This window comes from Canis lupus, unplaced genomic scaffold (assembly GCF_011100685.1).
Source record: "Canis lupus familiaris isolate Mischka breed German Shepherd unplaced genomic scaffold, alternate assembly UU_Cfam_GSD_1.0 chrUn_S1915H2114, whole genome shotgun sequence".
Taxonomy (NCBI): domain Eukaryota; kingdom Metazoa; phylum Chordata; class Mammalia; order Carnivora; family Canidae; genus Canis; species Canis lupus.
The window spans coordinates 1-11,421 of record NW_023330781.1 but is presented as its reverse complement, the minus strand read 5'-3'; positions in this window follow the sequence as shown (position 1 = coordinate 11,421).

Sequence of the window (11,421 nt, the reverse complement as noted above, 5' to 3'; positions counted from 1 at the left end):
GTGGTAAAGACCACACAGCAGCACAGAGGATGGGTAGAGCAAGACCAGGGGGGAGAACGAAGTCATCAGTGGTGATCCATGTGGTCAGAAGAATCAGTGGCTGCTATAAACAGCACGTGGAAGGGTGCAAGGTGCATTAAGATCTTCAGGGCAGCAAGGGAGGGCGTGGCTGACTTGAAACCAGACTCCTCTTAGCAGAACCACCACTGATCCAACCCAGGCCAGCCCGATTTCAATCTTGCCTCCACCTTTCCAACAGAACTTTTCTCATTTCTGAAGCTCTAGGGCAACTCCGAGAGCTCTGCCGGGATATAGGCAACGGAAGAAACTCTGCAATGCCACCTCAGGGTGGTCCTGAGCCGAGGTCAAGATCTCACATCCAGAAAAAAAAAATCAATATCTGTGCCTTATTTCTGGCTCCAGCTGAAGCCTCTCTATCCAAAGACTTGGATACACCCAGAGAATAAGATCAGGTCAACCCCAGGAAGGACACCTACCCCAGAGATTCGGAGAGACTAAATGCTTTGTTGGAAACCGCTCAGTTGGTTATGAAAGGGAAATCCGTCACCATTTCTCTTCTGTACACTCCCATCTTTGGTCTGACCTGAACGGAAGAGCCAGTCTGCTTAAAATCTCAGCCCCGACGCACGCACAGTCTTCACACATCTACATTTCTAGGTAGGTACGTTTGGGTGAAACCCACTGCCCAAGGAGGCACTGTCCAGTCTATAAAGCTAAGTAAGAATGGAATTGCAAGGCCTTCTACTTCCCGTTTCACCATCCCCCTGCCCCACCTCATGGTACCATCTCCTGACCCCGGCACTGTGTTCAGCCCAAACTCAGCGGCCTGGCATCCTTCCAGCTCATTGGGGTCCCCAAGGGTTGTAAAAGAACAAACCAGAGAATCTGTTTCCTTGTCCCCAGCCTCTCTCTGACCCATCGAGCCCAGTAACTTCCCTCCTGTCCCACAGCAACTTGACTAGGGTCCTTCTCAAACTCTCTCCACAGCCTTCTGAAGGTTAATAGTCTTCTGTTAGTAGTCACCTAAGACTGATAGAGCCGGAAGGAGCCTCAGAGTCCATCCTCTCCAGGCCCATCTTTCAACAATTGAGAAAACAAAGATCCACAGATGTGAAGTGACCTGTCCAGGGTCACACACAGCCTTGGGAGTGGGTGTGGGCTGGAATTCTGGTCGTCTCTCTCCCAGACCGTGGGGAGTCTGAATCAGCTTATGAGAAGATGGCAAGGTTGCCCAAGACCTCCCTTGGCCCCCACCGAGCCCTTGAGGCCATCTGCAAGTGAAGACACATGTCTGATGACTACATGGTACATAAAGATCCTGGTGGTGGGAAGGAGATGAGGCTGGATCAGCTATTTGATATTATTTTATTTTGCTTTAAAGAGCCAGCCAGAGGTGATGATGGTGCCGACCTAGATGTCACACCTTTCCTGCACGGTCACCTCAGAAAGGATGGCAAGGCCTACCCGAAGGTGAGTCTGTGCAAACCGCCTCGTCAAAGAGCGACATGGTAAAGCAGAGCTTATTAACACCCTGGCGATATCTCGCAACAATTGTGTGATTAATTCAGGTCACTCCCTCGATGCTTCTTTGCAGACATTCAAACCACTCATTGTCCGCAAACCGTTTTGTCAAGCCCCAAGCAACAGAAATCCCACGCTCGCTGCATCTTCAGTTCTCCTGGAAAGAATCTGTGTGGGGCTGGCAGGCTGGTCCTGAGTGAAATGAGCACTGGGCTGAGAGCCCAGGACACCTGGGTTTATTTGTTATTCACTGAGTTACCTGGAGCAGATAGGTTTACCTCTCTGCAGTTCACCTGTGTGAGAAGGTTAAGGTGGAGGCAGAGAAGGAAACAAAAGAAACTCCCCAGCTACCTGTCGTTGACTGATACCAACATCCTCTCTCTGCGTCCCGTCAGGGCGGAATGAGAACATGGGAAACTAGTGGTTATTGAATCCCCACCTTGTGCCAACAAGGGTTGTGCTGGGAGGCTCACACCAGCCTGTGACATGGTGCCATGTGCGTCCCAGATGTGGAGAGCGGGATCAGAAACGTAGAGTTGGCATCCAGAGTAACACAGTTAGAGAACAAGGGAGCTAGGATTTATAGAAGTTTCTGGAATTCGGAAGGCCTTCCTTTTAACACTGTATCACACTGCCTTCAAAAAAAGATCAGCTCTTATTACAGAGAGGACTGGGGGTGGTGTTGAGAGACGGAGGCTCAAAGATCCAAAAAAGACAAAGGCCAGTTAGTGAAGACGGGTAAGTGGGTGAGTGACGATGGCCAGAAGGTAAAATGGTTGCCTTCTTTAAAGGGCCTGAGATTCAGGCCCAAAAAAAGTGTTCTGATGCAGGACCTCAGGCCCTGGATTGACAGATTTTTTTTTTCTTCCTTTTGAGGGAAAGCTGAAATCCAGAATTTTATGTGAAACTGTCTGATTTCAATCTGTTCCCCTCAACTCAAAAACATCTAAACATCTTGCAAGCTGAATAACAAGAAGCCCAAGCCCAGATTTACCCACAACCCGCGGTTTGCAAAGTCTGGGTATTTAGAATAATCTCCTAACCAAAAGAGTGAGAGGGACTGGAACACTTCATGTTGGGGCCCTAGGAAAGCCTCATCTCTGGATTTCCTTTTTATTTTATTTTTTTAAGATTTTATGTATTTATTCATGAGAGACACAGAGAGAGAGAAGCAGAGACACAGGCAGAGGGAGAAGTAGGCTCCCTGCTGGGAGCCCGATGCGGGACTCGATTCCAGGATCCTGGGATCACGCCCCGGGCCGAAGGCAGGCGCTCAACTGCTGAGCCACCCAGGCGTCCCTCTGGAGTTCCTTTTTTAGAGACAGTGAACTTTCTGGAATGTTCCAAGCTGGGATACAAGGGTACTGTGATTCAACCAACCCTTTTAAATGACCAGAACTCACAGCAGCAATTCCTTTCTCTCTTGTGGAGTTTGGGGCAGCCATATACGCATGCCCCTAAAGCCAGTAAGAGTACCCATTTTTTTCTAATAAGCAACAAATTATTTGAGGGGACTTGGTTGAAAACTCGTTCTAGCCCTATAGTTAAATTCAATTAGACAGTAATTATAGGGAGTCTGCACACATCAGAGCTTAGCTGGAAGAGAAGAGGAGCGCCACAGTTTCTTCAAATGTTTGGCCTAAGGTAAACCTATAATTTTACCTGCTGTCGTTCTGGCGGAACCTTCATGGGAAAGCAGACATTCTGAGCTTTGGATTTTCCATCAGAGGACAACCCAGTGAATGCCTCCTCGCCACTGTGTGGCGTTGGCTCTCTTGTGGTTCAGAAAAGACATGAGCAGGTCTCTTACCTCCCTTCAAAACTGGCTGGAAAATAGGGTGGGCTCGTATTTCCAAGCCCAGATAGAATGAGGCATCAGGCCTGTGGAAAAAAGAGGAAATTCTCATTGCTGTATCCTTACCACTCCCTACAGTTTTTTTTTTTTTTTTTTTTTTTTTTCCTCAAGGTGTGGGAAAGAGGACACCCAGATGCATGCATACAGACACACATGAGAGACTACAAGGAAATCCTCAGGAATGTCTCTCATTTTTGTTGTTGGTTTTGGGGGGGGGGGGCAGTGTGTTTTTTTTTTTATTTAAATTCCATTTGCCAACATATAGTATAACATCCAGTGCTCATCCCATCATGTGTCCCCCCTTAATGACAATCCTTAAAAAGAGCTTATTTCCTTGTAGACTTTGCATTTTCACATGGGCTCCTGGCTCTCCAATTTGAGGGAAACTGTGAATTGGTGTTGTGCTGGCTACAAAGCCAACAAGAGGCAGGAGAGCTTTGCTAAGCTTGGAAGGTTTGATGTGTGTGCCATTAGAACTGCAATTTATTTATTTATTTATTTATTTATTTATTTATTTATTTATTTTAGAACTGCAAATCTTGTTAAATAGTCTTCCTCGGCCAGAAGTCCACAGGCTTGTCCCTTTCAATAGCCTTTACACAAACTCAAGGCTTTGCTCTGAAGGGAACATCTAGGCGAGTGCCTAGTGAGGGGGGATGTATTCTCAGGGCTTTCCAGGGGGCTGGGTTGATCTTGTGGAAGTAATATCATGCTATAGCTCCTCCCTGATCCCCATCTCATTTTCATTACAAAATCCATTATTGAAAGGAAAGGAAGTTCTAGTCAACTCATCAAGCAGGCATTTAACCCTGACACTGTGGGGCACTGTGCTAGGTTCTTGGTCCGGGAGAGAAAATGACCCCAACTAGGGAAACATAAGGGAAGAGGCAGCAAGAGCCCAGGCCCAGGCCCACGGAGTCAGAAAAAGCCTTTTCTCAAATCTAAATTTTCACACTTACTGGTTCTATTACGTCTTCTGAGTTACTTAACCTCAGTTCCCGTATCTGTGAAAAGTCTATGCCCTGAGGATGCCAGGAGCAAACCATGAGGACAAACCCTGGTATAATTATTGTAAGAGAGGCTATCGGGACATGTGGATGGCATCTGGCCCTGCCTCAGGAGGACGCCCCAGCCCTGCGGCGGTGGGGGGGCCCGGCACCCACTTGCCCACCGCAGTAGGAAGAGGTGCCACGGAGAGGTCCACATGGAGGGGTCTGGGAATTCTCGAGATCAGGGAACTTTAGACACTTTGGGAAGGAGAATGCTGCTTCAAGATCAAGTATATTCAGAATTCAGAAGAACATTCTGGGCGGAGGGAGGAGGGTACCGAAAAGCACAAGAGTACAGAACCCTATAGATGACATCCAGAGACAGAAAGCAGCCGGGTGACAACAGGAGTTTGGGTTGCAGGACCAGACCCAGGCCCCTCCAGGGTCCTCAGCATCCCTGCTCCAACGCGCGGAGTGTCCCGGGCAGCTGGCCCTAGGGAAGCAGCACGCAGCACCACGGAAGGCAGAAAAGTGGGGGTCGGGCCTGTGCTGGTAAATGCCTATACCGCTGCCTCTCAAGAGGCCCCTGATTTCTGGCGCAGGGTTAAGTCCTCCCGCTGCGGCTGATTCCCCAAAAAAAAACCAACGTGTTCAGCAACCAGATGGCAAACTATTTTCTGGGAATTTTAATACTCGGCTCTCATAAGCCGGGGTGGCAGCCAGCTGCAAAAACATCTCTGGGTTGGCTTGAGGAACACGGGGGACGTGCCCGCATCAAACACTGAACCCGGACCACTTGGATGCACCTCGCAACCCCCAAGTCCATAAAAACTCTGCGTTTTAACATTTTGAATCTTAGCTGTGATAAGCCTTCATGATGACTGCAAACCTCTTCAGAGTTCTGGGGGGACCGTTCCCACGCGTTACCTAGCATTACCCCTGTGCCCATCTTACAGACGAGGAAGCAGAGCGGCAGAGGCCAAGTGATCACGCTGCATAACTAGCCTTAACGGAGTCTGGGCTCAAACCTACCTCTGCTTCCCTTCCCACCCCCTACCCCCCCATTCCCCCCCGCCCCATGGGCTGTGTCACCTGACCCCCAGTGTCTTTCAGTTCAGTGAGAAACAGGAGTCCCTTCCCTTCCTCCCCCCATCCTGAGTTTCAAGCAGTGCCCAACCGACTTAGGCTATCATTGTGTCCCAGCCTTCGGAATGAATCCCAGGGTTTAGGCTCAAGGCCGGGTCCTCTTCTTCCCCAGCTTCCCCTCATGCCATCCCCCACCCCAGTAACACAAACCCCAAACAACCTTCGCACCGCTTCCCTCCTGATTCTGCCGAGAGACGACAATCTCATCACCCAGGAGCAATTTGCTTCAGCCCTGCCGCATGTTCCTGCTTATTAAATTGTAGGATTATCCCATTCCCCTGCAGTGAAGGCTCCTGGCCTGTTTTATTGCTTATGTGTGCTCAGAACTGCTGCACTCAGCAGCAGAGCTTGCTTCCCCAGGAACTCGGGCAAAGATGGATGAGCTGGCACCTGCTAGCACCTTCTGAGAGCCCAGCCTGTTGCCCCCCGCGCCCCCCCCAAATGAGCCCCCAGATGAAAGTCTGGTTTCTCGTCGTTTCGTCCCATTTCTAATTGTTTTGTTTAAGTGTGTCAGGTTCCGAGAAGAGACACCCAGACTGGATCACTTCCCCATCCAACAGCTCGGTATGTGCAAACGCACCTTCAAGGAGGAAGTTCTGCGACTACCTGCCTCCCCCCCTTCTTTTTCAGCCATTCTGCCCACCTGACCGCCCTTCTGCGACTCCTGGGAAGCCAGCCTGGGAACAGGCTTGCATCCTCGTTAGCCGTCGCACCGCGTCCGCATGCACGCGCACACGTGCACACATGCAGGCGTACATGCACACCCTAGCCCGCACCGCATCCGCATGCACGCGCACACGTGCACACATGCAGGCGCACATGCACACCCTAGCCCTCCCGGGCCCTGAGCTAAGCAGCCCTGGTGGCCTCGAGCCTGCTTGTCTCACTTTACCAGCTCACCAGTCGGTTGTCTCCCCCGACTGCCAACCGTCCCTCTTTATTTAGCAAATTCGAACTGGCATCTCATGAAACAGAGAAAACACGACGACAAGGCAGCCAGCAGAGATTGCCACCGCGATTACCTGCGCAGGGCCATCCTGCAGAGATGCTCATGAAACAGTCTGGCTTACGTTTTTTTTTTGTTTGTTTTGTTTCCTCCCAGGCAGAGTGGGCTCCTTCAATCGCCTCCCCTGCGTCACTCTAGGCCCCCCAGGTGGGTACATCTGACCTCTGTCCAATGACCCACCCCGTTTTATCTTTTACTTAGGAAGAAAGACAACCAGTCCATCCCTGCTGGGCCCTCTGCCCCCAAGAATACCCCACAACAAATCCCCTCTTTTCTCCAGTTGGCCTATTTCCTCTTGAATTTCCGAGCTCAGCCGTTGGCACCTCCTCATGAAGCCTCCCTGATCTACTGGGCAGGGATAGAGACTCCTCTCTGGACTCCACAAGGCTAGTGCAGGGGCTCCCAGCCTTGCCCCTCCGTGTCACCAGGCTGTCTCCCTCACTGCACCCAAAGTCTTTGTGCTCAGGGACCGAGTCTTAGCCACCCACTTATTTCCCAGCACCTGGTGGAGTGAGTGTCTGTCACATAGTAAGTGCATGACATTGAGGGAAGCTATGACTTAACAATGACACCCATCTCTCCTCTGCACTGTCCACACCCTCGAATTCTCCTAAAGGCGGAACCATGAGTTAAAGACAGAAGAGGCAAGTGCTCCTGAAATCTCCTCCCTCTACTGTTTAATAACTTGGACTGTTCCAACTTATCAAAGCCTTCTTCAATTAAGAATGCTCCTCTCTTCCAAAAAAAAAAAAAAAAAAAACCCTAAACAAAACAAAAAAAGAATCCTCCTCCCACTCCTCTGCTTCCTCTGGCTTTTCTAAAGGAGTGTTCAGATGTTAATGTCGAAAACTAAAATTTCTGGCACCTGGGTGGCTCAGCAGTTGAACATCTGCCTTCGGCTCAGGTTGTGATCCCGGAGTCCCAAGATCGAGTCCCACATCAGTCCCAAGATCGAGTCCCACATCAGGCTCCCCGCAGGGACCCTGCTTCTCCCTCTGCCTGTGTCTCGGTCTCTCTCTGTGTCTCTTATGAATAAACAAATAAGATCTTAAAAAAAAGAAGAAAAGAAAAAGAACATTTGCAACAACCATTCCCCGAGGAAATGGAAGTTCCCCAAACCCTGAAGGCCTCCAGGCAAGTTGCAGAGATTGTTTGGAGCAGATAATAGTGGGAAATGTCCAGAGTGGCTGAGCTAAAGACAAGAGGGCTTCCCTAAGATGTGTCTTGGGGTTTTATCATTTGAGGGGATAAATTAGGCCTTGAGAGAGAGGGCCTGGAAGAAGAGACCATCCTTAGCCTCCAGAGAATACGCCCACCTCAGGAATGGGGCCTCTAGCCCAAGCCCAAGAAAGGAAGAGCAAGGTGATGAGCTCTCAGATCCCATGGAGCAGGAAAAGCTCTGGTTGCAGCTGCTGGTTCTGATCAATCCTTGAGGAAACAGTGAAACGAAGGCGGGGGGTTAGACCCAGACCCAAGCCTCGGTAGCAAAGGGCCACACTCCGCCACGCAGGCCCCGCTTCATTTGCACCCACTCGACAAACACTGAGCACCTATCACGCGCCAGGAGCTCCTAAGCATAAAGCATATAGGACTTTCCTTTCTTTTAAGAATGTCACGGTCTCTTGAGAGAGAAAGACAAGAAATCAGTAAGTATAGGATGATGTGTGATGGAGGTGTGCGCAGATCACAGGACGCCCCGTGCAGAGCGGGGGTGCTGGGGAAGCGCCCCGTGTGCGGAGACCTGGCTAGGCAAGACCAAACCCTTAAACCGCCGGCTGCACAGCCCTGCACCAGGCTCTGGTCAATTAAAGAGAGAAGGATGAAATGGGAGGGAAGGTGGGGTCAAGATGGGAGGAAGAGACCTCGGCTTGATTTATGGACTCGGGTTGAGGCTTTGCTCCCACCTGTTCAGACAGGTGTTCTGTACCACCTGGTGGGAGTGTATCTGCTCCTTCCACTCACCCCTTGAGGAGAGACTTCGCCCTCTCCTGGGCCCTCGATTGCCTCCAGAACCATCAGATTTCTTTTGCTGCCTGCCCGCATCCTCCCTAGTCTGTTGCTAAAAAGGCACTTCCCTGGAGAAGTGGGAACAGGGAAAGAGATTGCCCCTAATTCTACCCTTTGGGGCCACTAAGAGCCAATATGAGCCTCCCCTACGTGGCAACCTTCATATCATTGAAAATGGCTCTCACATCTCCCCCCGCATCCCCCAGGCATCACTTCTTTAGAATAAAAACCCCATTTCTTGATCTTTCCCCAGAGTGACATATGATCAAAGCTACTCAAGCATTTTTTTTCTCACTTTGAGATTTGTCTTGGCCCTTCTTAAGGTGGGAAACCCGTAACTGAATGCAATGAACCAGGTGTGATCTGATCAGCCCAGAGTAGAAGAGGAATCTCACCTTCCTTATTTCCTGTCTCATATTTCTAATAACACAACCAAGATGGAATTTGCTCTTTTGGGCAACTATCTCACGTTCGTGGGGTTTCTTAAAGTGTATCATAAGTTCAACCTAGGTTGGGTTTGTTTGGTTTTGTTGTTTTTGTTTGTTTGTTTCCTATTTCTGCTGCTGCTAAACCACATCGTACCCGTCCTACCTTTGTACAGTTACTTTTTGGACCAAAGTACTGAACCTAGACAGTGATGAAAGAATCAACATGCAAGCTGGCTGACTTGGGGCCCTAACTAGAAACCTCCTGGGGCGAGGTCCTCCTGGCTCTTCAAAACATGGTGCAAAGCTAGAAGCAAATGACCAGTGGGAAGCTGGTGATGAAGGCTCCACACACACTCCAGGCCATGGGTGCTGAGGTCCCCACCAGGTTTCTGGGGACAAGCCATCTCCTTGGGTCACACTAACTTTCCTGTCTCACGCCAAAGAGATCAGCACATTCCAAATGTTGTGCCATGTCGGGGCGTGGGGGGGTCTTGGAAGCCTCTCCTCAACCCCCTCTCCAGTTGAGAGAATGACGATGGATTCCACAGACCTTTACGAAGGACATCAGGCCTGGCGTGGAGGCAGAGCCGCCCAGTTAGAGGAGCTCACAACCAGAATTCAGTCCAGGGGGACTGATGGGTAACACTGAAGTTCAGCAGGTGTCGGAGCGCTCGGGGGACTTTGCAATACCTTCCTTATTTCCTCAAAAGCCAAAGATGGGGCAGGAAGCTATGGGGCTGGAAGTCAAAGCAGAGGGAATGGTGGTGGGTTTTCAAGACCCAAGGATGCATGTAAGGACCAAGGATCTTCCAGCGGAGAAACCATGGCTCCGGCCTGTTGGAGGGAGCGGAGGATGGAGGAATGAGGAGGAAGGGGTGAGACACCAGTCAATCTGAAACGTGAAGCCCTACTTTAGAGAAATGAGTATGCACCCTTCTAGTGGTGAGCTCCGGCCTGGAGATTGGAGGCAGCCTGTGCTCCTGGTCTAACCACCCCTCCCTCCCAGCTCCGTTCATCTCTGCCCACAGACACCCTCAGAAGAGCCTGGCAATGCCTCTTCAAGCCTCCGCCACTAGATGTGTGGAGGAAGGGAAAGCATCTAGGTCTTTTGCCTCTTGAGCTGACTTTGGAACAAAGAACCAGACTGAGTGGCGGGGGGACAGGTGTCTTCCAGCAAAGCCACCCAAATGTGCTTCCAAACCCTTCTAGACCCACCATACAAACCAGTGTCCAGATGGTTCACAGAGCAACCTCCTGGACCTTGTTGAGTCAAGTGGAGAGGAATAACAACAATAATAGTAAATATTTATTATTATGATCTGATGATGATGATGATGATGATGATGATGATTTAGGACAGGGGAGCCCTTCCTGGCTGTGTCAACTGGGCTATAGTCTATTCCCATTTTTCAGAATGAATGGAAAGGTCAAAGATGACCCTTGGAGGGAAGAGTATAACCAGTGGGACTTGTGCTACTGTGCTCCCCTTCCCCCTCCTTTCTTCTCCTTTTGGGGCGGTCGGATTCCTCAGGCTTCCATCGCCCCACCTCGAGTCCTACCCTGGACCACAGTGAGCTTCGGATCCACAGCGTGAGGGCTCCTTCTCAGCACTTCCACTCAAGCTGGGTCCTTCCCGGCCGCCTGTCCTCCCTCATCTTTGCAGAATCAGCTCAAACGTCGCCTTCTCTCTGGGACCTTTCCCTGCATCCCGGAGACAAAACTTGGCCTTTCCCTCTTAGGGGAGCACTCACGGCGTTTTTCTCAGTGGCCTGTTGCTGATGCCTGTTCCCGTATGCATCCACCCAGTCGGGAGCTCCTAAAGGGTGTGATCTGCATCGCCTGGTCCTGACTTGATGCTTTTAGGGCGAGAGTAAATGAAGGAATGAGTGAGTGAGTGAATGAATGAAACACAGCAAGGGACAGACAAGGCCTCTAACCCGTAAGTGTGCATCTTGGCCAGGGCCTCTGCTTCCGTCTCTATGCTACTCCCTGCAGCGTGGAAGAGCTGCGGCTCCATGAGGGCACAGTGGGCCTGGCTGGCGGGACGTCTCGGGCCCTGACAGTGAGGGGGGTCTCCTATTAGGGAAGGGATCACCTGGAAAATCTCCCTCCCCCCCCCCCCAGTGGAGCTTTTTCTTTTTCCACAAAGAGTACAGGATATTCTGGACAAATGTGAGGCCCTCCGGAGGCAGGGGTGCATGGGCTGTTTGCTCCCAAGAGCCCTTCCGCGGGGGCAGATGCAGATAACATGAAATTCTTGCCCCCTCTCGGGCTGCGTGAACCCGAGACCGAGGGCGTCTCTATCCCCGGGTGCCCCGGCGGTGCCCTGACAGGTTGGGATCTGCTGATTTCTAAAGAGATTTTGAGCAGAGAGCACGCAGTTTTAGGAAGGGCCGTGGGAGGGGGGCTTGCCTCAAGATGCCCTAGATCCTGGCCTCCTGAGTCCCC